Consider the following 23,130-nt stretch of genomic DNA (forward strand, 5'->3'; position numbering starts at 1 on the left):
GTTGTTTTTTTGTGTGTCTCTTTACTTATTGTCATTGCTTTAATAATATTGCTCATCACAAGTTTTGCTCGGCAGCTAGAAATATTAAATTTTTTGCTGCAAGTCAAAAATATAATCATTGAGTGCCTGTTTTCCTTAACGTTCACTTAACATGCTCTAGAGCTTTTGTAACAGCAAGATTTCACTCCATCCCACAAGGTAATACAGGCATAACGTTCATTTTTTTAGACTGCAGTCGTGCCGCTATGTTCTAGCAGATTTACAATTTCTGTCAGGACCCATCAACTTTTATTCCATTTAATGTCAGATAAAAAAGCACGGCGCCCTTACAAGAGTGCCAGGCATCCAATTTGATGATATTTAAATCGGCTTGAGGCAGAACAAAACTCTCTCAGTGAGGAATCCTGTTCTACTGTCTGTCCTACAGTTTGTGTCATCCCTCAGGCTTTCCTTCCTTTAATGCACTAAACAAGAAAAACAATCAGAACAGTTATTTAAAACAGGATGACGACAAAACAAATTACCGTAAGTAGCTATTTTATAATTTTTTTTATTATTTTTTTTTTTATTTATCTCTAGCTGATAACATAAAAAAAACAATGTTAGCTTCGCTGAATCATAACTGAGAGGTGAGAAAAACAGACCTACAACCAAAAGGAAAAACACGACAAAGTGCTTAACAACACCCTAGGGAAGAGCACTTTGACCCAAGACTGGCCACCGTTTCTCCTGGGAAAAGCAAACAGAAGAAGAAGGCATAGAGGCTGATACCTATGGAAACACTGTGTAACCATGGTTACTGGAGAGCACCAGCTGACCCTCATATTAAGCTGCTTTTCACAGCAGCAACTTGATGACACAGCAGAGAAAGTGGCTGACACAAACAGTTTTCAGAATGAAAGTATACACACAAAGAAAGCACTGCAATACAGCAACAAACAGGTTCTCAGGTGAAACCAACCGACGACCAGATTAAATCTCTCTTGTTGGAATTTATATATATATATATATATATATATATATATATATATATATATATATATATATATACAGATATATAAAGAGAAACTTAAAAGTTAATTTACCTTTCCTCCGAGCGTCACGCTTCGCAAACCTTAAGTCGAGAGAATTAAATGAACAGAAAAATCAGCCAGAAAAAAAAAAAAAAAAAAAAAAATCAAAGAAATCCTGCTCTCCCAGTTTTCCAAACCTCATCTATGCACGCACGGCTGGCCTCTGTGGTGCACAAAACAGACGTACACACCCTGAAGTCTAACTTAAAGCTCCATTGTGCCCGAACACACATTCACCTCTCCGTTCCCACAGATTGTTCAGCCTGCTCACCTGCTAAACCCGATCCAGGTAACTCCTTCCGGGAGCTAAGTGACAAGGCTGTGTGTCATGGACCTTGGCAGTCCCTTCGCAGCCCGACAGCCACCCTATTAATGTGAACTTTGCCCGTGACGCACAACCACTCAAAAGAAAACTTAGGGACTAACAAAAGCTGAAGCAAAGTGTTTGCCCTCTAAGAGCAGACAGCTCAAAAATGAATAATCTGAGAGAATAAAAACATTATAGTTAATACATTTCAAAAGAGTTTATAAAAAAAAGTTACCAAGAAGGATAATCTTTTTTTTTCATTCCTGTAACAAAAGGAAACAAGCACCCAAAAAACAATGCAACAAGGTTGAAATTGTGTTACCATGACAACTATTCCTGCAGGAAAACTGAGAATCCCTTTGATTTGCCGATTCCTTTGGCAAATAATCTCCTGTTTTATCTGTCCATTCAGGGCCATGCTAATGATAACAGCACTTTAAGAGCTCGGTCAAGTTTTTGAGTCGTACGTGAAAGACAGCATTTCCAAGAACAGTGCATGTCTGCTGATCGCCAAGATGACACAAACTGTCAGATACTGTCTAGAGGAGCTTGAAAGACATTTTGTAAACAAACTCGTACATTTAAATTGTTGGCAAGGAGATGCTTCAATAGATGACATATCTGAAGAATGCAGCTTTTAAATAAAAACAAAATACACAACTCTCTGTACCTTCGTCTGCTGTTGTGCTGCATCAAATGGAAAAACAAACAGAGTACTTTTATTATAAAAAATGACTTGTAACCCAATCCTAATATCTCAATATTCATACATAAACAAAGCAAGACATAAGTGAAACCAAATCTTGTTTGATTAATGAAGAAAATTAAGCAACAGTTGGATTAATGTATCCATGCTCTCATTAAATGTGTAATTTTCTTTCAGTCTAAATAGATGTTTATAGGTCATTTTGAACAAGTGTGACTTTTCAGCGACTTTAGTCCACATCAGCATGAATGTTTCTACCTTTTCTTGAGCCAGCAAAGCTCCAAGACATAAGAGCTGAAAATCTTGCACAAACATTGACTCCTTTCCGGTGACACAAGAGAAAAAATGTTTCCACAGTTATAATTACCAACAATAGACTAAGACCAAGACAATAACAGATGAGCACATTCCTTCATTGAGGTTTGATCAGATTGTCTGATGGTTAAAGAACCACTTCAAGAAAAATCAAGTTTTTTGGTGTTTTTCACTTGTTCTTGTATTTTTCTGATGATGGAAGACTTATATAGAAAATAAAATTAAAAGTGTGTCTCTTACTATTACTTTCCTCAAATCATTGTGAATCAGGAGCAGACAAAAATATGCTGTTTGAAGAAGCTTGTACGGTAGGAACAAACTACAACGGAAGGCCACAAGCTTGCTGTTCCAGTCCATTTCAATACATCTGATCGCAGACAAAAAGATCCATCAACACTTTTGTATTCCTCGACTGGCATCTGGCTCAAAACTGTACGGCTGGATAGCTCCCCTATTGCTTGCCATTTTTTGTTGCACTACTAATGTTAGCTTGGGGTTGTGAGGGGCTGTATGTTTTGGGTAAAGTTTAAATAAAGGACTGATGGGATATGAGCGCTGGCTTACTCCATGCCAACGGTCCCATCCATAAATTTGAGACGTATTTCTGATGAACTCTAAGCACTCTGTAGAAACTGTGTTCTAGAAAATGACACTGGGCCACTGGGTACGCTTTGAAACATATCAAAGATGATCGGAGTGGGATTTTAAGGGTGGCAGAGGGTGGCAGAAGCTAAAGACCATTTCATTCCAGGGATTTTTTTTCATTTTTGACTCCCATTTTAACAATCTGACTTTAGTTGGCTGTTTAGTGGAAGTTTACAACTCAAATGTGAACTTTTGAGATACTGTTAAGAGCTCGTTTGTAAAATTTGTAAAAATAAAAACTATTTCTTTAATTTACAGCTGAACAACTTTAGTGTTCATTTGTGGGGGAAAAATATCTCATAAATCTGCCAAAAATCAATTCAGTCAATAAGATTGTTAGAAAGGGATGGGACCACTTCAATTTATAGACTGTTTTATTGGACCTATTCTAATCCTGAGGTTATATCTTCATTAGTGTACAAAGAGAAACATGTCATGCAAGTTAATGAGGGGTATGATGGTTGAGTAAGTACACTTTACCCAGTTTAAACATAGACCTAGCTGTAAATCAACATTCAAAGCTCCTTATTGGCAGATTTCAAACATGTTTGGAAATCCACACACTCAGCTCCCCATCAGTCAGTCCTGAGGCGTCCCCCACAAACTAATATATCACCCATCATCCCTTGAGTGCAGAGCTCTCATCTGAGTGTGTCAGGAAGACAGATCACTCAGGCTCAGCACAGTCCTAACTCCGACAGCTGGTCAATCAGGTTTCTACAAGCAAAACGCACAGCAGGGAGGATCATCTGACATCTGCATTCAGATACCATCGCACTACTTACTCACCATCTCTCCCCATCAAGACAACAATAAATATTTCTGACCGTGGTACCTCAGAATTCTGAGTACCTCAGAATGTTCTGCTCTCTTTGCCTTTATTTTTACCGTGTTCACGTTTGACTCTGTTTAGAACCATAATGAACTATTTTTATCAAAGTTTTTCTCTAAAACAACTAATTTTAGATTTATGATGCACTTTGAATCCATTTTACAACATGATGTATATTCAAATACGAGGAATCCTGCATTTAAAACAATGCAGCATTTGAGAGAATAAGGCTGACCCACTTTATTATTTATAGCGCTTTTTCACTTGATACAACAAAGTCTAAATCCTCCCACTGTTTCACCAAAAAAATAATTTCACTACTCCTCTGTTTTGACCTATATAAATTTCAGCTACAATTCTGTTAATAACCAGAAATATAGAATTCTGCACAGAAAAATAGACACTTTATTATCAATATTGGAGCAAGCAGGCAAACACAATTATCAGTCATATAGTCACAGTCATATACAGTCATATATTACTTGTATGCATAAAGAGAATAGATTGTTAAATTACAGCCTAGTTAATTGTTTTTTTTTACATGTGTCACAAAAAGATAAGTGTCTTATGTAGTAAAAAAAAAACAACGATTTAAATATTTGTTATTATTTGATGATGTTCATCCATCTTCAGGTCTGTGTAGAAGTAAGTCATAAAACACTGTTGTCAGCAACAAACTGGCTTCATGAGTGGGTCATCAATCTGTGTATGCCAGTGTTTTTCAACCAGTCTGCCGCAGTACACTAGTGTGCCATGGGAGAGGGTCAGCTGTGCCATGGGAAATTATTAGTTTTAACTGATCCAAAAACATTTACCATCGCCAGAATTGCAGCTCTGAGTTCATCAAAAAAAAGGCTCAGGTTTCACGCAGTGATTTGCCGATGTCTTTGTGGAGCTCTTCAAAATAAATATGCCGGATTTCTCAACAACTTCTGTGTCTTTCTTGAGATGGGCAACAAAATCAAAGAACTGCACTAAGGTTCAGTGTCCAACAGACACATGACTATAATGTTATTTTTTGTCTAAAATGTATCAAGCATGCTGTAATTATTTGTTCATAAATTACAGTTGCTCTTGCACGAACATAAAAAAAATAAGAAAATTAGTTACTGTTCAGAAAGAATATCATTTTATTTGGTTTTTGTTAGGTTACAACTGCATTCTAATAAACTGAAGGAAAAAACAACTACAAGTACCTGGGCAAATTTTCTACTAATTTAGTTCAAAATTATTATTGAAAACTATCGCAATTTAAAAAAAAAACAGCTGAAACTTCTATTTTTATTTATTTTTTTGCTTCAATTATTACAAAAAATGCACTTGAGATTGTCGAGAGACAGTAATACAGACTACAGACTTTTACTTCCGAAAAATCTTTGGTTGCTGGTGTGTGCCTTGTGATTTTTGTTAAGGAAAAGGAGTAACTTGGCTCAAAAAAGGTTGAAAAACACTGGTGTATGCCATCAAATAAAACCATCTGCATGATGCTACCCAAATACCAAACACTGAGGTTTCATTGAAATGTTTTCCTGAAAGGGATTTTATCCGAGTTGAAATATTTTGGGAGACTATTTTTCCAATAATAATTTACCGACAGAAAATGCAGCTACAATGCCCATTTAATTACTTTATTAACGGCTTAGTACAAAATTTACAGCCTTAAAACTAGGACTATTATTTTTAAATAACTATTTACGGAAAAACCTTTAAACTTTAATCACATCACCTATTTAGTAACTTCCACAGCTTTCAAAGTAAAATAAAATAAATTAAATATGCTTGTAATGGTAATACATTATTTTTGCTTATTTGCATGTTCAGACATTTAGAGTCAGTTTTTTTCCATTTATAAATACATTAGAATTAAGATATGTTGCAAAAAAACAAAAACAAAAAAAAAGTCCTTTTCAACTCCCAGATGGAAGTGCTCCAAAACTACATCTTTTTTTTTTGGTCCTGTCCGGCAGCTGAGCAGACAGATCAGAGCTGTAAGCCTCTTGTGTTGGACATATTTTACTGTTACAATAGGGGGTTATGAATCTTCAGACACACAAGGTGTATATTTGTATAAAACCGTCTGGTATTTGAGGCTAAACCTTATTTATATTATTATGTTTATATAAATCTCTTGTTGGACTGGACGGCAATTCTATATCATTAACTTTATTTTGAAATTATTTGTCACCTTCTGTGCAACCCATTTGCACATATCCCCATTTATACCTTAAAGTGGGTGTAGCATCTCTTTAAGAGGACAAGTGCAAAAATGCACAAATGGGTAAAAGAGGTTAAAAAATGCACACAACAAAGAGAGGAAATATATGCATCATCAGCAAGCAGATTCTCCCTCATATCCCTAAAAACCTCCATCTCTCTAAGTCCAACATGGAGGTTTGAAGACAAACATGCAATCCTGCACGTCCACAGGAACAGAGGGATCAACAGCGATGAGCCTCACAGTCACCTCTTATCGAAAAGTCCAGTACTGTGGACATTCTCATGTGTTCTACCAACAAATAACTCGTGTGAAAATATTCAGAGTTGATCAGGAATTAGCGGAAGTTTCACTGGCATGATGTTTTTTCGTTGGCGTCTGTGAGAACTGGGGGGCGGGGAGGGTGTCATCCTGTTAGGTCTGCCCTCTCTCTGTAATTCAGGCCAGTGGGCACAGCAGGCGCAATCACATATCGCTCTTGCTAAGTGGGAAGATTTGAGCAGCTTCCACAGATTAGTGCAAAGTGATTTCGGGGATGGTGGTGGTGGGGAGGAGGCGGCCATAGAACACCACAAGAAATGCAACGGACTGAGAAAAATGGGGCAGCAATTTCAAATGAAAACAAAAAAAAAAATACTAAGATGGCGGTAATGAGCTGCAAGCGCTCTTAGCTCCTGCAGTGAAACACTGGAAGGGTCAGTGGGAGGAGAAAGTTAACCATGAACTAAACTAAATCAAGTCCCTCTTAAATCTGCTTTCACAAACATAGACTCCTTCCATGGCAACAGTGATAGATTTACACCGTTAATATACCAGACAAGTCAAAACACAAAAGAAAAGCAATTTAAAAACAACCTTTACTTCAAGTACAAGCCCTGATAAAGGTGAGCTACAGTGCGTGAAATAAATCAGACAGCGCCCAAATGAGTGCAGGAGAAAGGAGGAGGGAGAATAAACATTTACAGTTATGCAATAAACATGTGAGCCAGTCAGACGTCAGCTTTCATTTGCCAGACACTGATATGTCCTTGGTAGTCGGTCATAAGAAAAGCTGAGGGAGTGATATGACCAATTCCCTGACCTTTTCCCTCTAGGATGACTCAAGGCCTTTTTTATCAGCACCTAGCCACACAAAAAGTACTCGTACGGTAACAATCTGAGCTACTGGCACAAAATAGCTTAAGGAAATGACTAATGGATCGGATGATAACATGTAAAAATTTTCATGAATGACTTAAATCCAACAATTTCCTCATCTAGAAAAGATGGTTCAAGGTTGAGTGCTGCGGCTCGGAGCGTAACTGAAAAAGAAGCAGCCACAGATTTGCAAATAGGACAACACGCACAAAAACAAGGCAGTACACAAACCTGCCCTGTGCAGATGACTGCCCAAGTGTCCCAGAAACTACTGAAGCCTTATTGAAGCTTTCTGTAACAAGGCTCAATGGCAGCTCTTTACTGTGGAACAGAAAAACCCGACTGTTAGCTACAATTAGGGCAAAGCTGAGGGGCAGAGCCAATCTTTTCCTCATCTGCTGCCGGATAAAAAGGACGCCGGCTCTTTCCATTCCCACAGGGAGTTAAAAGCGGGGGAGGCACAAACCCAGGTCAACCAAGTGATTCAGAAGCATCCTAAGTCCTAAAAAAAGCAGCTTCTGTTGGCATTGCCATGACATGCAACGTTAGGAGGTCATATTAGCAACATGTAGGTTAACTCATTTGATGTCACTCTGATGAACATTGTGTTTTTTTTTTTTAACATGTAGTGGGAGAGCATGTAAACAGAGAGCTCTCAGGAACAGTCAGGAGAAGGTTTTTTTTCCACAACTCAGAGGCGATCACCTGGCGCCCTGCAGGAACCTGCGTCCTAAATAACGACACAGATTTTTTTGATTTTGACTGAAAACGACAATCTTAATTAAAAGAGTTGGGAAAATTTTTAAAATAGATCAAAAGATAATCAGAGTAGGACTTTAAACATATGGCTGTATTGATTCTTTTAACTATATATCAACAGATTGACCATCATTGTGAGGAGGAGCAGCCAAAATATGCTTCAGTGGGCAGCTGCATGATTTATTATACAAATCTTCTGCATGGCTGAACACTGACATTTGCATGCATATCAACATCCACACACAATTGCCAGTCTGTTTCAAAGCCCAGGCTCTTAAAACCATGTGGAGAATTGACCACAAAAACTTCTCTGACACTTAACTTCTATCAACATTGTAACCATCATCCTGTGATCTGCCAGCAATTTACAGCAGGCTGCAAAGTGCTCTGCTGCTGCCTCGGAAAAACACATTAGACTGCTCCCCGAAAGCATGGCCGACCTACGCGTTCGCCTTCCCAAATAAAATGCAACCCACAACAGAATGAACGCTTCACAGGCAACCAAAACATGCCTCACTTGGCCGCAGAATTACAAGTAAATGTTGCCCTGACAGAACACGTCAAGGAAGCTTTTAGAGTTGGTCCAACAAATCTGGCATTTCTACAACACTGGAACGAATTGGAGAATTGAAAATAAAAAATAAAAATACAGCTTTAATTAACTTTCTGAGTCGGAGTGTTCAGAATAACACAAAAATATTACTATTTGTAGGGAAGTTTAAAAAATTTGACTAATGATGCTGGCAAAACATCTAAAGTAAAAAAGAAATTCAAGGGTTGAAATGTGAAACTTCACTGTGTACAGTTGAGATGGATCCCATCCTTTTCACATAAAGAAAAATCTAGTGTTTTAGCCACCCTCCCTCATAAAATAAAATAAAAAAGCTAATATATAGGCTGTTTTTCATCATTTCCTTGCTGTATGAAGAAGGGAAAAAGTAGAAGCCAGTGGTTTACTTATTGTTTGAACACAATTTGACAACATTCGGGTATAATCTTGTGTAAAACAAACAAATCATTTTCATTTGAACTTTTAATCATGTACACCAGTCACGTTTCTGTGGCTTTATCACCTGACACAGCCTCTTTTCTCAAGGCTGGATGGTAGTTAAGCTGGAAGGATGCCCACCCCTCCACCCCGCATCTGTTTCAGGCAGGACGGAAGTCAGCATGTGGATAGGAGTGTCTGCAAAACTGCTGACAGTCAAAAGAGTCCCAGGGTGGGCCAGCCCTGCTCAGTACAGGTCAAAGTGATGCCCATTCCAGTCTGGTCTGGTCTAGAAAGGGCGAGTGTGGATGCGAAGGGGCTGGGTTGATGAAATAAAACTTTGACAGTGAGGAACCAGACTGCTGCACCACCACGCTGATGCCCACTGGACTCTTACCAACACACACAAAGTGAGCGAAAGGTCATGTCCTTTAAGGATCCACACTTCTTTTTGACGTCAGAATCATTTTTGAAAATGTCAATCGGCCTCAGAGAGTCCACTTCAGCCATAAATCTCTCCTGAAAAAAATCCACTCCCGTCAGTGTGTCTGAACTTTACAGTTTTGTGATGAATCACTCCTTCTTTGAAGTGCCACAGAGAGATGTCTTCAGCAGAAGTAGATTAAGACAACTGCAATTTTATTAAGCTGAGATTGGTGGAAGGAAAAATTAGTTGTGAGAATGAGAAAACGGCCAAAAGACACGAAAGACAGACAAATTGCTGTTCAAGAAGAGCCTGATTATAGGAGCCAGGTGTACAGTAGACAGACTAATGAAGCCTCCTGTTTCCTCTCTAATGACTCCAGTATTTTTTCTTACAGCGGAACACTGCAGAGTCCACTTAGAGCAACATTTATGTTCTCACACTGGAGCCAGACAGGCTGCCAGGAACGAGTTCTTGCAGTCCAGGAAAAGAAGCTGGTGTCAGGATTGAAGCGTGACCTTCATACAAATGGTGGTTAGATATCCAGATGACCCGCACAGTTTTTACTCGTTTTGTCCTTAGTAATTAGTTACACAACCAATACATGGAAGAATGTATTTTGGATGTTATGCTTTCAAAAACAGAGTTTTGATTTGTGATTTTAGGAAACTGTTGCTCATTTTATTTACCAAACAAGTTTGGTGAAGTCCAAAGTTCTGAAAGTTTGGGAGTTCAGCAGCTGCTGCTCCAGTTTTATGCAGCTAAAAGTAGGTTGTTGTGTCCCGCCTTTCACATAAGCATTGGCAGAATCATCGCTGTTGCTGTGATGATTCAGAAAAGCTCCAGGGAACATGGTCGCCTGCAGCAGGCAGCACGGCCCACCTGTCATCTGTCACCTCTGTTCATTTTAGTCTCGGGGGGGGGGGGGGGGATTGGCTCTGCAGCAAGAAACCATAAAAGGGGGCCCTGTTTAAGAGCAACTATTGCTCCTGCTCCTTGTTCTGCTGGTCTACATGATTAGGTAGAAAGGGCTTTAACTACCAATCAGATTCATCACACTTGCGAAGGATATAAAAGAGGTAGGAGAATCCTTTTCTTTCCTGTGTTTATACTTTAGCTGCTCAGAGACACATGTCTGAGAAGGAAAACTTAAGAACAGCTTGCTGTCTTGAAATTCACCATTTATGGTCGCTTCCCTCAAGCAGCACCATGTGTGCACAGGTAGTGAGTGACCTACCATTTTATGGGGAGCCATTAAACTCCCTTCTACTTGCTACTTAAACCTGAGATTGAATCAACGGCTAAACCAACTTATGCAAAAAAAAAAAATAAAAAAAAATAGAACATTCTGGAAAACTATCAGTAAATGTGACAAAAATAAAAACAAGTACACAAGATCAGATTTGTTATACAGTCACAGAATGCACTCTTTGGAAGCCACTCCTTGTCCCCTTCACATCAGCAGGACACAACTACAAAGCCTGCTTCAGCGTTCACACTGAAGCTCCCTGAGCTTTTGAACTGAGCTGCAATTTTACAACAGGAGGGCTCACTTAAAGACGAACAGCCCCTTCATTATTTGGTGGTTGCATGAAAAAAAGAAGAAAAACAATGTAATTAATGCTTCTGATTGAAGCTAGCAGGAAAGGGAAACACTGCTTGAAATGTGTGAGATTTTTTTTCTTGTCCCAAATGATGTCAAAGTCTTGTTCAAAGACAACACACATGCTTCAGTGGAGACAAGAGAGCACCTAACGCTTTCCGACTGACTACCCAGATTAAATGGAGAAGTAAAAGGCTGATGAAAGGGCACGCATAAAACTTAGAAGGCAGAAATATTTGGCTCCAAGTTGTAAACCAGGATGCAAAACTCACCCGCTTTTAAGCAACTATCACCAGTTCAACTGGGTGTAGATTCCAGTTTGATCTGTAGGCTTATTTGTCATGTTTCTGTCCATGAGCGTCACTAGCATCTAACCATTACCAAGATTCCTCCTGTTTTAGGCAAGAAATGGAGAACAGATCCGCAGTATAAAGGAAAATGACTTCACAACAGCTTTTCTTAACGAGAAGAAAACCTTTAAAGGAAAGAAAATGGAACAAACCAAAATAGAGCTAAACAGAAAAACACTGAAAAACATTTTTTGCAGTACCTGGTGATGTTTGCACCTCAATGAATAAAGACAACATAATACGAATTAAGAAGCAAAGTGGCAATATAATGACTATTTTACATCCAGCAATGACCTGTTGGTTAGGTTTCTGTTTGAATTGTAGCAAACATCGTTTTTAAGGATAAAACAAACTAAACTGCCAGAGTGACATAAGCAGTGTGAGCAACTAGAAATAGAAGCAAGCAAAAAAAAAACATGCAAACCAATGTAACAACATCTATTTAATCAACATATTTCTATATTTAAACCTTTGAACAAAGACACGACATGAAAATAAGAAAATTCTGGAACACAAATGTGTTGCGGTAATTAATTTACTTCAGGAGGTCAGGAGACAAAGTCCAGGTAAAAGAAATCCCAGGTAAACTGGAAAAGAGAGCCTTTCTTATCTTTTTGTTAAATGTATGACCTGTTAGATGTCCCGGGGAAGTGATTTGTTTACTTATGGCGAATAACTGCTTGTTTTAGGCCCCATGGTTGAAATTTCTCCTTCCAGTTCACCCCAACCCCTCCTCAAAGACCTTTTTTTTTTATGGCAGAAATGCCGGCAAACAATGTTTCACAGAGACTTATCTGATTGGACCAGAGCTTCACACGAGCAACTCAAGCCTCTCTGACATTTTCAGCTTTAACCAAGTAACGCAGCAGCGCAGCAGAAAGGTTGAGGAATGTGATGTGTCCTAGGTGATGAATGTTCTTTCAACACAGCGGAGCTGCTGCCCTTGTACTTTCAGACCAAGCCCTGTATTAAATAGTTGTGGACACTGTGGGCTACAGGCATCCTTTTTCTGGCTTTTGCTAAAAGTAAACCTGCCCAGACACAGGAAAATGGGTGGAATATGACTAACCACTTTTTCCACATGGCCCGGGGGCTCGCGGTCTCCTGCCTTTCACACAAGGTTACTCTGTGAGGCTCTTTGGCCTTAAGAAGTCTCTACAAGACAGCCTGTCCAGAAATATCAACTTGTGTTTTCTCTGGCTGGTCTAGCATTACTACTCCTTTTTGTTGAGACTCAAGTCATTTTCATTTTATTTTAAATATAATAACCTTTTTTTCTCTGTTAAAAAGAACTGACTTCTTCATTAAGCTACTTTCATATCGTCCTCTGCAATGCGCGCTCAAGTGGCCACTTCCAATCAAAAGTCTATGTAAACACGTGTTTCAGGCATCTGTGTTCAAAACTCTTGCATCCACGACACGTCACTATGCTAGTTTCTACGACTCTTTTCAGCTCTACGTACAAAACGCCATTAAAAGTGCCTTGACTTTATGCTGACCCGCATAAAACATCCAAAATCATTTCTAAACTGTACCACAGCCTCATTTCATGTCAGAAAAACACAACTTTATATGTTAAAGAAAAGTGGGAAAAGAAAATGTCCATCACTATTTCAGAGAAAGAATGGTATTCAATATGTGCATCAACTCAGTCTTCTACCACATCACTGAAATGGAGGGAATTTAATTGGAAAAATCTCATGCACTTCTTTATTACACCTTCAATTAAAAGCAAACAATCAGCAGATCCACAGATGTGTTGGAGACAATGTGACACAGTAAATGAAAACCATTCTCATATCTTCTGGAGCTGTTTGCAAATAGAACCATTTTGGCATTCCATTCAAAATGTTTTAATAAACGCTCTGCTCTATACAATTCCCTTCACTCAGGTAGTATTACATCTGGGTAAAATTTCTGAAACAGTCATTCCTCAAGATCAGTATTTGGTGAAAATATTCCTAATTGCAGCAAGGACAGCAATAACCAGAAGATGGCTAAAGCCAGAACCACCAACCCTCACAGACTGGACTGACATAGTGGAGGAGATCTACATTATGGAAAAGATGACTTTTGTTTTAAAATTGAGAGAAGGAAATTTTAAAGAAAAATGGGACAGATGGACTGTATATGAAAACTCTCTGGCCATTGTATGACCTGTTTACATCTCTGAAATGGTGGCTGTCATGTCTTATTTTTCTCCTTGCCGTTTTATTTTTTTATTTTATTCTTCTTCTCTTTTTTTGTAAGACTTTTTTTGTTTGATGCCATGTATGTTTGTGTTACATCTTGTTTAAAAAAAATGAAAAATAAAACCTATCTTAAAAAAAAGTGCCTTGACATTAACCAATCAGGGAATTTGGTAGTGATGAAAGGATGATGTCCCCTTTTCAATTCACAAAAGAGTCAACTGTTGGAAAATTGATTGTGGAAGAAAAATTAATAATTGCGGCTTTTTGCTGCATTATTCGACACCAAGTCTTTCATTTATCAGAATAGAGCTGTAAAAGAAAAAGCCTGGAGCAAAATTCAGGAGATTTGTACCGTTTTGACATTTTGCATCAAGCCTCTTCCAATTGCAGGAGGCGGACTTGGACGTTCTTGAAGCGTTTAACATGTTTTTGAACACGTCACGTGGCCGGTGTGGCCATAACTTTAGGTTATAAGCAAACTGCTGCTAATGTGCACAGTAACCCAAAACATTTGCAAACAAAAACAAGTATGGGTGATAAACTGCTCCTACAAGACATGCATTTCTTTTAGCCTCTTGGACTATATGCTTAAATCCTGCGACTACAACACTACTGACAGTCTAAGAGGATAAGAGCACTTTTAAGCCATAAGAACTTGTCATGATCCCCCAGTTCAACACCAGCATCCACCTGCAGTTCATGCCTTACATGAAGCAGTTGGACGCGAGGCTGCTTAGCTCAGCACCATCCCATTGATCTGGGTCAAAAAGGTTTTGATTTCACCGAGCCTCAGCGTAATGCCACGGTGTCTGTCACATATTCGGCTTTAGCTCACACAGCTCCTGCGGGTTGTCATGGAAACACTCAGGGTCCCATCACCTTAGGACAACTCCCCACTAAATAGGACATAAGCAAGGTATAATAAATAAAACGCCTATGACAGTGCACACAAACAATAATAAACAAGACGCAAATAAGCAACTGTCAAGATGGATAAGCTTTAAATCATCTGTTATGGTCAGCATTTCAATGACATCATACTCTGATGCTGGTCCACACCGCCTCACTTACTGAGCTGAGAGCAACTAGAAGTTGTTAAATCTTAATTTATGAATAAAAGCTGATTTTTTTCAAAGAGACCTTTCAAGGTGACAAATCATGTTGTGCAGCTCAAAGAGCCACAGGGTTCAGCTCTCACTGAGAATTACCCGCTGCAACGATGACGAAGAAGAAGAGAAGCAAACACACAAGAACTAGGGTGAAGCTTATTTATATTTACCCCCGAAAGGCAGCTTAAATTCACCCCCATTGTGCTTTCTCAATAAAACATGCAGACATGTATATTTAAAATCGCTGTGAATACAGACAGCTTTAAGCTCCTTATTGCACTTTATTATGCAGCTAGGAATGTAAAATGTGGGTTAAAAGCATTTTTAGGACAAAAACACTTATATCAAATAATAGATAAGAATATAGACTGCAAAAATGGTGAAAGAAGCAATAGTAACTCACCAGTCTAACTCTGTTTAGCCATTGACCTTCAGTGTTTTCTCAAATTTCCCTGTGTGTCTAAAATCTCTGCTTATTCTCTGTTGGACACAGAATCAGCACAGAGAGCAGGTATGGTCCGGCGCGAAGCGGCGAGGATCCACCATCCGAAGCGTGTTCGAGATTTCAATTCTACACACGACATGAGGCTGCCGCTACTACTACTACTACTCCTGCCTGCATCGATTCTGCCCAACCATCACGCTCCCCTCTCCTCCTCCTCTTTCGTTCCTCCTCCTCCTCCTCCTCTTTCGCCTCCTTCCCTTTAGCGTCTACACACACACCGTCCCTGCCATAAAAAGAGGGAGAGTGATGCGTTCCTCCTGTCCGACACTCTCCCCATCCTGATCCACACCATTCAGAGCAGAGGACTAAACAATGCCTCCACCGCCGCCACCGTTTGAAAGGAGCAGCCCTCAGTCGGCGATAATGTCTCCCCAGCTGTCACTATGGAAACAAATGACGGCCCCGGACTGGCTGGGGGAGAGGGGGGGGGGATTGAGAGGGAGGGGAGAGTTAAGTGAGAGGAGTGGAGGAGGGAGAGAGGAGAAAAAGTGGTTGAATGAACGATGGGGGAAGTGGGTAAGTCTGAGTGGGTGTGACTGCATAGTTGTTGCACTAGTTGTGCGTCAGGATACAAGCAGGACAAGAGTAAAGCGTTTGGAGGCAAATCTTCAAGGATTCAGAGGGAAAATGGAGTCTGGCTGGACATGCCACAAATGTAGCTGAAAACATTTTGATTCTAAACACCATATTTTGTGTTCTGTTTGGGTTTTAACATTTAAATATGAAAAAAGGCTCATTTTAAAGGAACACAATCTTAAGATATTTTTGTATTAAATTATGTTAAGCAACAAATTACTTCAGTTCTGTGTACTTTTAATACTCTGACATGCTGTTAAATCATATTATATCATCAAAATAATCCACACACCTTTTTTGTTTGTGACTTTGCACAAACTTCAAGTCACACTGTTCATCTTTTGATCTATTTTAAAAGCATTCCCAGTGGTCTTTTAATTATGATTATGCCGATTTTAGCCAAAATTATATTTTTACAGGACATAGTTTCTGCAGAACAGCATCAGAAATTCACCTCTGAGTTGTGGGCGGGACCGATGGAGTAATGCCACTCCCACTTCTGTCATCCATCTGTACACTCGTACCGCTCACAACCCCAACCTAACATATTGGAGCTATCAATTTTGATCCAGATACCAGCTCAGATGAGGAAAACGAAGAAATTCATGGATCTAGTCGTTTATAATGCATCCGAATGGTGCGGAGCAGGGAGCTTGAGGCTTGCCGTAATAGCGTCTACGTTGCAGCTACAAGATTTTTCTAACAGTATTTTTCGGCTGCTCCTAATTCACGATTATTTGAAAAAAAAAAAAAAACTCAGAAATGCAATTTAAAGCCTTTTTTCCCCCATCGTAGTGGGTCTTTGAGGTTTTGATAACCTAACTGATCTACTCATGAGCAGCTTTTAAAATCTGTGTCTTTGATATCTCATGTTAAAAAAACATGTTGAATCTCTTGAGGAGCTACTTTAAACACCAGCATCTCTGGGGAGTACATCCCTGTGTGACTTCCCCCTGCAGACATGCGGATCACAAAAGCCGAAGGATGACGGGCTCAAGCTGCTCCAACCCTATACATATGCACATATAATTAGAACCCCCCACCTCCTCCTCCCTTCATATCTCCTGGGCTCCCCCACCCCTCGCTTCTTAATACTCAATAGTTGAAATCGGCCCTGAAAGCCAAAGTGACATTAACCGACAGCGGCTTTTAAGTGACAGATGAATGCCACCAAAAACCATGGAAACACTGCAGGAATATCCCGCGTACGTGCAAAACGATGACAGGGGCTTTAGAAATGGAGAGGCAGAGCACGAAGAGGGGGATGGGTAACGCAGTTCAGCGCATATCATGAAAAAAACAAACACAGGATTTAAAAATGGACCGGAGTCAAGGGTGGCTAGGAGTGGGTTAAAACAGGTCAAGAACGATGGTCCTGTTTTTGTCAGGAAGTGACTACAGCTACATCCTTCCATTCTAGGTCACCACTCAGTGAACTGCTTGGACTTCTTCACACAGTGAATTATGCATCACTCTGGAACAGGTGCTGCAGTGGAGCTGGCGGCTCATCCCTGCAGACCTGAGAAGGTGAAATTTTCTCATGTAAAAGGAAAGAAGCGATAAAAAAAGAAAAAGGAAAAAAAAAATCACCTCCGCGGCCACCCAGGAGGGCACTCCACAGAGGGGGGAAATCAGAAAAGAGCTTTGCCTTTGTGGGTTATCTAATGAGGCATGGGGCTCAAGCTCCGCCTCAACACCAAAGGAAAGAATGTGAGCTGCGGGTTTGTTAGGAATCCTGAACCTTTTGCCATCTCAATTCCTCTTTTATGAGGAGATTGCTCCACAAATTAGAAGCTGACTTTGAGGAGATGAAAAATGTGAGACAGATCCCCCTCCTCTGAAGAACAAGTGACTCACAGGAAGCGAGACGGAGAAGATTCACAGTAAGTTTGCAGGGTTCTTATGCCCTTCTGTCATCCTTCTCTGCTTGGTGTAATCACAAGCATCTCTTTCCATCTGCCCACAAAAGAGAACTTTTCCTGATTATTCTCAAGGCTTCCCTGGACAGTGAGACATGAACCAGTGGTCTGATCGGTGTCCCACTGACCTAATGATGACATCCGTCACATATCTGTTCATCAGAGAAAGCCCCTTCTTTTCCATCTCAGACATTCAAGCAGACGGTATGTATAACTTAGAGTTATAGGTCAAAACTAGAAATTTCTTTTGTGTTTTAAATGAATAAATAATTACCAAAATAATTTGTAAAGACAAACTCTGATGAAAATTCTATTTGTGGTGCTTTTAACATGTACATGTGTCATTTTTCTGATGATGAAGGACATGTTATTATTTTTATTCTACATTTATTTTCTTCTGCTTAGTTTTGCTTTACATCATATTTAATTGATTGTTTTTCTGCTTTTACTGTATTGTATGTTTTTTAATGTTCAGCGCTTTGTGATTTTATCTGTGAAAGGCGCTATATAAATAAACCTTACTTACTTACTTATATATGAAGAAAATTCAGATAAAAATTGCACTTCTGAGTATTTCTTTATTCAAATCCTTGTAAAGCAGAGGCAGACATAAAAATGCCGTCAGAAAAAGCTTGTTGGTTTGACGTAGAAGCTATTTTGTATTGAACTCTTACCACTCTAGAAACTATGTCCAAGAAAACACAGATTTTTGCTTTTTGCCTAAAAACGGGCATAATCATAATTAAAAGACTACTAAGAATGATTTTAAAAGGATCAAAAAATGATCAGAGTGGGTCTTTAAGACCATCTATAGTTTGTTCTTCGTCAAAATGAGACTTAATTTGGCATAAACGCCAACATCTCAAACTATTTTCCAAAGGTTTTGGTAATAAGTTCAAGAATATTTCCAGCTATAAATTAATTCTTAGATATCTGCATTGCTGAATGAATAGTTTTCATTCATAAATTTTTCTAAACTCCCTGAAAAAAGCTAGAAAGACAAGGTTGTAATGTCATATTGACAATTCAATCTAAGGCTCGGTGACCTTTTTAAAACGTAGCTCAGACATGGTAAACAGATAAAGTAAAAACCGCACTAAACAACACAGACAATCAGATTCACTCTCACAAGCCATGCAGGCCAAAGCTTTATGTGAGAAAATAAAGACAGCCATTATTCACACATCTTTGAAGGTCCTGGATCCCCATGAAGACACAACAACTGCACAAACCTTCCTGTTTCAGAGACGTGAAAGGAAGATGCATCCTTGTTCCCGACCCTTTGCTATCCTGACTCAGTTTCTGCATCAGCTGTTCTTTGTGGAACAGATGAACAACAGTTTTAGATGAGATTAAGATGAGATTAGTAATGCAAATAAGCAAGCTCTTATATCAGAATATACTGACACAAGGTTCAGATTCTTACAACCGGAGCCAACTTTTCTGTGTTTTAGCCAGCAACAAAAAATTGAAATTAAAGTTAATTTAATACTCTGACAAGCACACCATTACGCTTCCTCTCTAAGGGGAGTGTCTCTTGAGAATATATTAATATTTCACACAGAGCTGAATCTTTTAATTCATTATTTATACTTACACTCATCTGCTGGAGGAGAAAGGTCTCATCTGAATTGCAATGAGTGTGGATTCTAGGATTATCCATGGATCTTCGCCCTAGTCCAGCTAGAGAAGTGATACAACAGAGCTGCTGTTTGATTCTGTGAGAGCTGCGCTGGATGATGATGATGCAGTCTGGAAAACATATTTCTACACTCATCTCAAGCTGTGCGGGGTTGTCTGACCCTGAGGCAAGGTGGCTTATAGAGGGTACAAAATGAGGAGGAAAGTGAGAGCAGATGGAGAGGAGAAACATCAGATACCAACACTCATCAGGAGCTCCAGAAAAAAAACATTTACAAAAATAAATAAATAAATAAAAACAAACAATAAAAGCTTTGACAGTTTGGTTGTATTCCACACTGTAAAAAATTAAAAAAGAAAAAAAAAGTACAAAATTACAAAAAGAAAAGTTTAAAATAAACCATTTCATCAAATTTAAAGATAAAAAAAAAACTACATGACAATAAATAAAATATTATTACAACAATTAAGCATCACATTTTAATTGTTTCAGCTCATACCTAACTTTAGATTATATAAATTACTTGAAGGTTACAAGAAATATCCCTTTAAAAGTCTGTGCTGTCATATGATTTAAGATTTTTTGGGACTTTGTTACTATTTGAAGCATTGAAGTAGAATTGTTTAAAGGCCTGGAGCATGACCGGTTCCTCTGGGATTGGTGGGAGCACGCTTCCTTTTAGGCTGTCAGGATTAAGCTTTTTGTCCAGTTGACCTATTGCGTCATCCACCAAAATAACTGTCAACCTTTGGCTGTGCGCTTCCATTAAATAAATGTCACAAAAAAACAAACCCAACACTTCTCAGAGGCTCTGGCATCCCACTACTGTAGTCACTTCTCCAAGAATGTGTGCAACCTGTGCAAGAATGGAGCATGAGCTGTCTACAGAGATATTTGACTACCTAAAGGTTATCAGAATACTCTGTACAGCAAAACATCTAGACAAGTCAAAAATGATACATTTCTATTCCTATCATTTCTTGATGAAGCTCTCAATCTCCATCAGCGCTGGCAGAGCTGTGTTTATTTTCTTGCAGGATGCAGTGTTTGCCCTTGAACAAGGTCTCTTAAGGTGTGATGGAGGGGAGCGACCACATGATGGTTTGTATCTATTAAAAGTCTGGCTGTGAGTGCACGTGTGGGAGATTGCACGCAAACACATGAGGGTGTATCCACCCACGGCAGGTTTGGTCATCTGATAAGCTGCAGGCTCGCTGCTCCCCACAGTGCCCAGATGGCCTGTGATTATGAACAGCCCAGTGGAGATTATTGTGCAGCACAGATAGAGCAAAGTAAAAAATAGTTCAAATCAGTACAAAGCTGGCATGGGAAATTAGATGAAAACGTAGGTATGTGAAGTGAAACGGAGAAACTGTGTGGTACACAAGCTTCTTTTAGAGCATCTCGGTGAAAAATACTGCAAAAGTAAACACAGAATATTTAGTTGCAATTGTTTTGCTGCATTTCCACCTCTGCTGCTAAAAAATGTCATTTTATAAATAAGAAACAAGCTGGATGCTATTAAGTGGGGTAGGGAATATTTGTTTAGCCGAATGCACATTTGTCACCTGCACCGTGATATGATGGATCATTGAGGAAAATAAAAGAGACAAGAAAACAGAAGAAAGACAAAACAGATCAACAACCGATCGATCATCCAACTTCTTCATTGAAACGAAACCTTGGTGGAGCAGCACATAATCTGTTTCACAGCAAAACCTAGATTGATCTGTTTTAACCACTTCCTTTATGATAATCAAATGCATAAAAAAAAAACGTTTTCCCCAATAATCCCATAAAAGGTTATGCTTTAAAGTTGTAAAAATTGTAACAAAAGGAAGGAAGAAAGTAGAATGTAAAAAAAAATAAAAATCTAGGCATCTATTAATACGTCAACAGAACACCAGCTCTGACAGTTCGGCTGAAACCGTCAGCGACACTCAGAAACAGGAATGAAAACCATCCTTCATCAGCGTATCCTGAAACAGCTCTAACACTGAATGTTCCTTTCTACCTGTGTGTTATCGACACATTCTACGGGCCAATCAGATATGCTGAAAGCCTTGTTTGTATTGGTTTATCACTTGCTGAACGTGTGAAAGGACACTGCAGACGAAGCACGCACAGGTGTGTGTGTTGCTTAATGAGGCTCATCGCTCATCTTGGAGCAGACACACACACGGATGGATAACAATAATCTGCAGCACAAACCAGTTTCAATTTGAGAATCCTATTGGAAAAATAAACAGTATCAATTTAGCTTTATTGAAGGCAAACAGGTGACCCACCTATGTGTGAAAAAACACAGATGTAAAATTGCCTGTCCTGTCCCATCACTGCATTACATGTTGACTTTTAACAAGCTACATACATCTAATGAGAAGCTTTTTATTAAATTATAGCTTTAATCTAAAAAAATAAAACTTCTCAGCCAGCTGTGGGAGGGGGATAATCCACAGCTGGCAGCAGGAACAGGAACCATCTGTGTGGAAGTAGCTCTCATCTCCTCATTAGGTGCAGGGTGTTATGACTGTCCTGTGATGAGAGCTGAGGCATGCACCACACTACATCTAAATGCACGAGCTCAAAGAAGCTTAAATGACAGGTTTCATTGCTTAACGTCAAAGCACGGAAATTCTCAACCACAACCAAAAACACAGAAGACGTCGGAGCTTGGATCTTCCAAGAAAAAAAAACAGAGCAGTTGTGTTTCACAAAACTCACTAAAGAAGCTGAGCATGAAAAATGACTTAAGGGCATTGCAGTAAAAGCAAGAGCAAGTATACATCAATCTGAGGACAAACTGCCTTAACGTTTGAAAAAACCTGCCAATAAATACTATTTATGTTTTTAGAAATGTTAAATATCTTTTTCTAAAGTTTTTTTCCAACAACTGGGCTATTCTGAAAAAAAGAGAACGCCGCCCTCTAGTGGTTCTAGGGCAGTTTTGCAACAGGAATGTAACAAAAAACTGATTTTAAAAGAGAAATCCCATTAGTCAGCATATTTTTCACCAAAGTGCACAAATAAAACAAATCTATCTGAAATGTTTTATTAATTTTGAATGTAATGAGTGAATGTTAGCCTGCTTTAAAAGCCTCTCAGAGACACAGATCTGAGTTTACAGTAACACACGGTGCAGTTTTCAGAGTCCAAGCAGAATTTTACCCCAGTGGACAATCTTAGAGTAAGGATCATCACCATCAAATGATTGCAGGAGACATAAAAAGGCAGCAAACACCAGCACACGTTCATACTCTGCCATTTACAACAACAAATGAGTCCTGTTCAAGCAGCCATGCCAGTTAAAAAGGGAGCAACTCTGTGACAGGCTAAGACTGGTGGTGGGGAGGGACAGTTAGAAGAATAGAACAAGGAAAGTTTAGAGTTTCCTGCTGACGGACTGCCGCTGAGGACACGTGTGTGCGTTTTTGTAAAGTCCACTTTAAAGTTTAGATTTCAAGTATGGGAAGGTCAAGCAGCTGATCAAAACTATGTGCTGTGATTTTCTTCCACTATCAACACATTGAAAGATGGACAGAAACAGACAGAAGTTAATCAGAAAGGAAGGGTGCTGAGTGTTAGGGCACCCGGGAGCAGGGGGAACTGAACACAAGCCTGCCTTTGTTATCAGCCAGACAAGGAAGAAAATTCTGACCCAGTTTATGCCTGCCATCAGGTGAAAGAGTGTTAAATGATGTAGTTTGTTGTAATTAAGTGGGAAATTTGAGGGTCAAGAGAGATTTATTCAAGCAAAAAAAAAAAAAGAAGAAGTATATTCCCCAAGTAGTTTTAAAATAACAAAATACAATAAGAGGCATTTTTAAATCATC

The 23,130-nt window shown here is 39.1% G+C and overlaps 1 protein-coding gene across 3 annotated transcripts in view; it reads right to left on the reverse strand.

Moving 5' to 3' along the window:
- Window positions 1–23,130, reverse strand: part of LOC101171411 (FYVE, RhoGEF and PH domain-containing protein 3) — a 60,415-nt gene that overhangs the window by 24,838 nt on the left and 12,447 nt on the right. The window contains exon 1 of one of the 3 annotated variants that reach the window (XM_023956698.1): window positions 1,345–1,700. The exons of 1 other annotated variant lie outside the window; for it this stretch is intronic. The gene's annotated coding sequence lies outside the window, so the exon portion shown is untranslated. Of the gene's footprint in view, window positions 1–1,344; window positions 1,701–15,058; window positions 15,277–23,130 lie in introns of those variants that run through there. One more of the 3 variants, XM_023956697.1, reaches the window with a different exon arrangement.

Source organism: Oryzias latipes, chromosome 7 (genome assembly GCF_002234675.1).
Source record: "Oryzias latipes chromosome 7, ASM223467v1".
In the NCBI taxonomy this organism is placed as follows: domain Eukaryota; kingdom Metazoa; phylum Chordata; class Actinopteri; order Beloniformes; family Adrianichthyidae; genus Oryzias; species Oryzias latipes.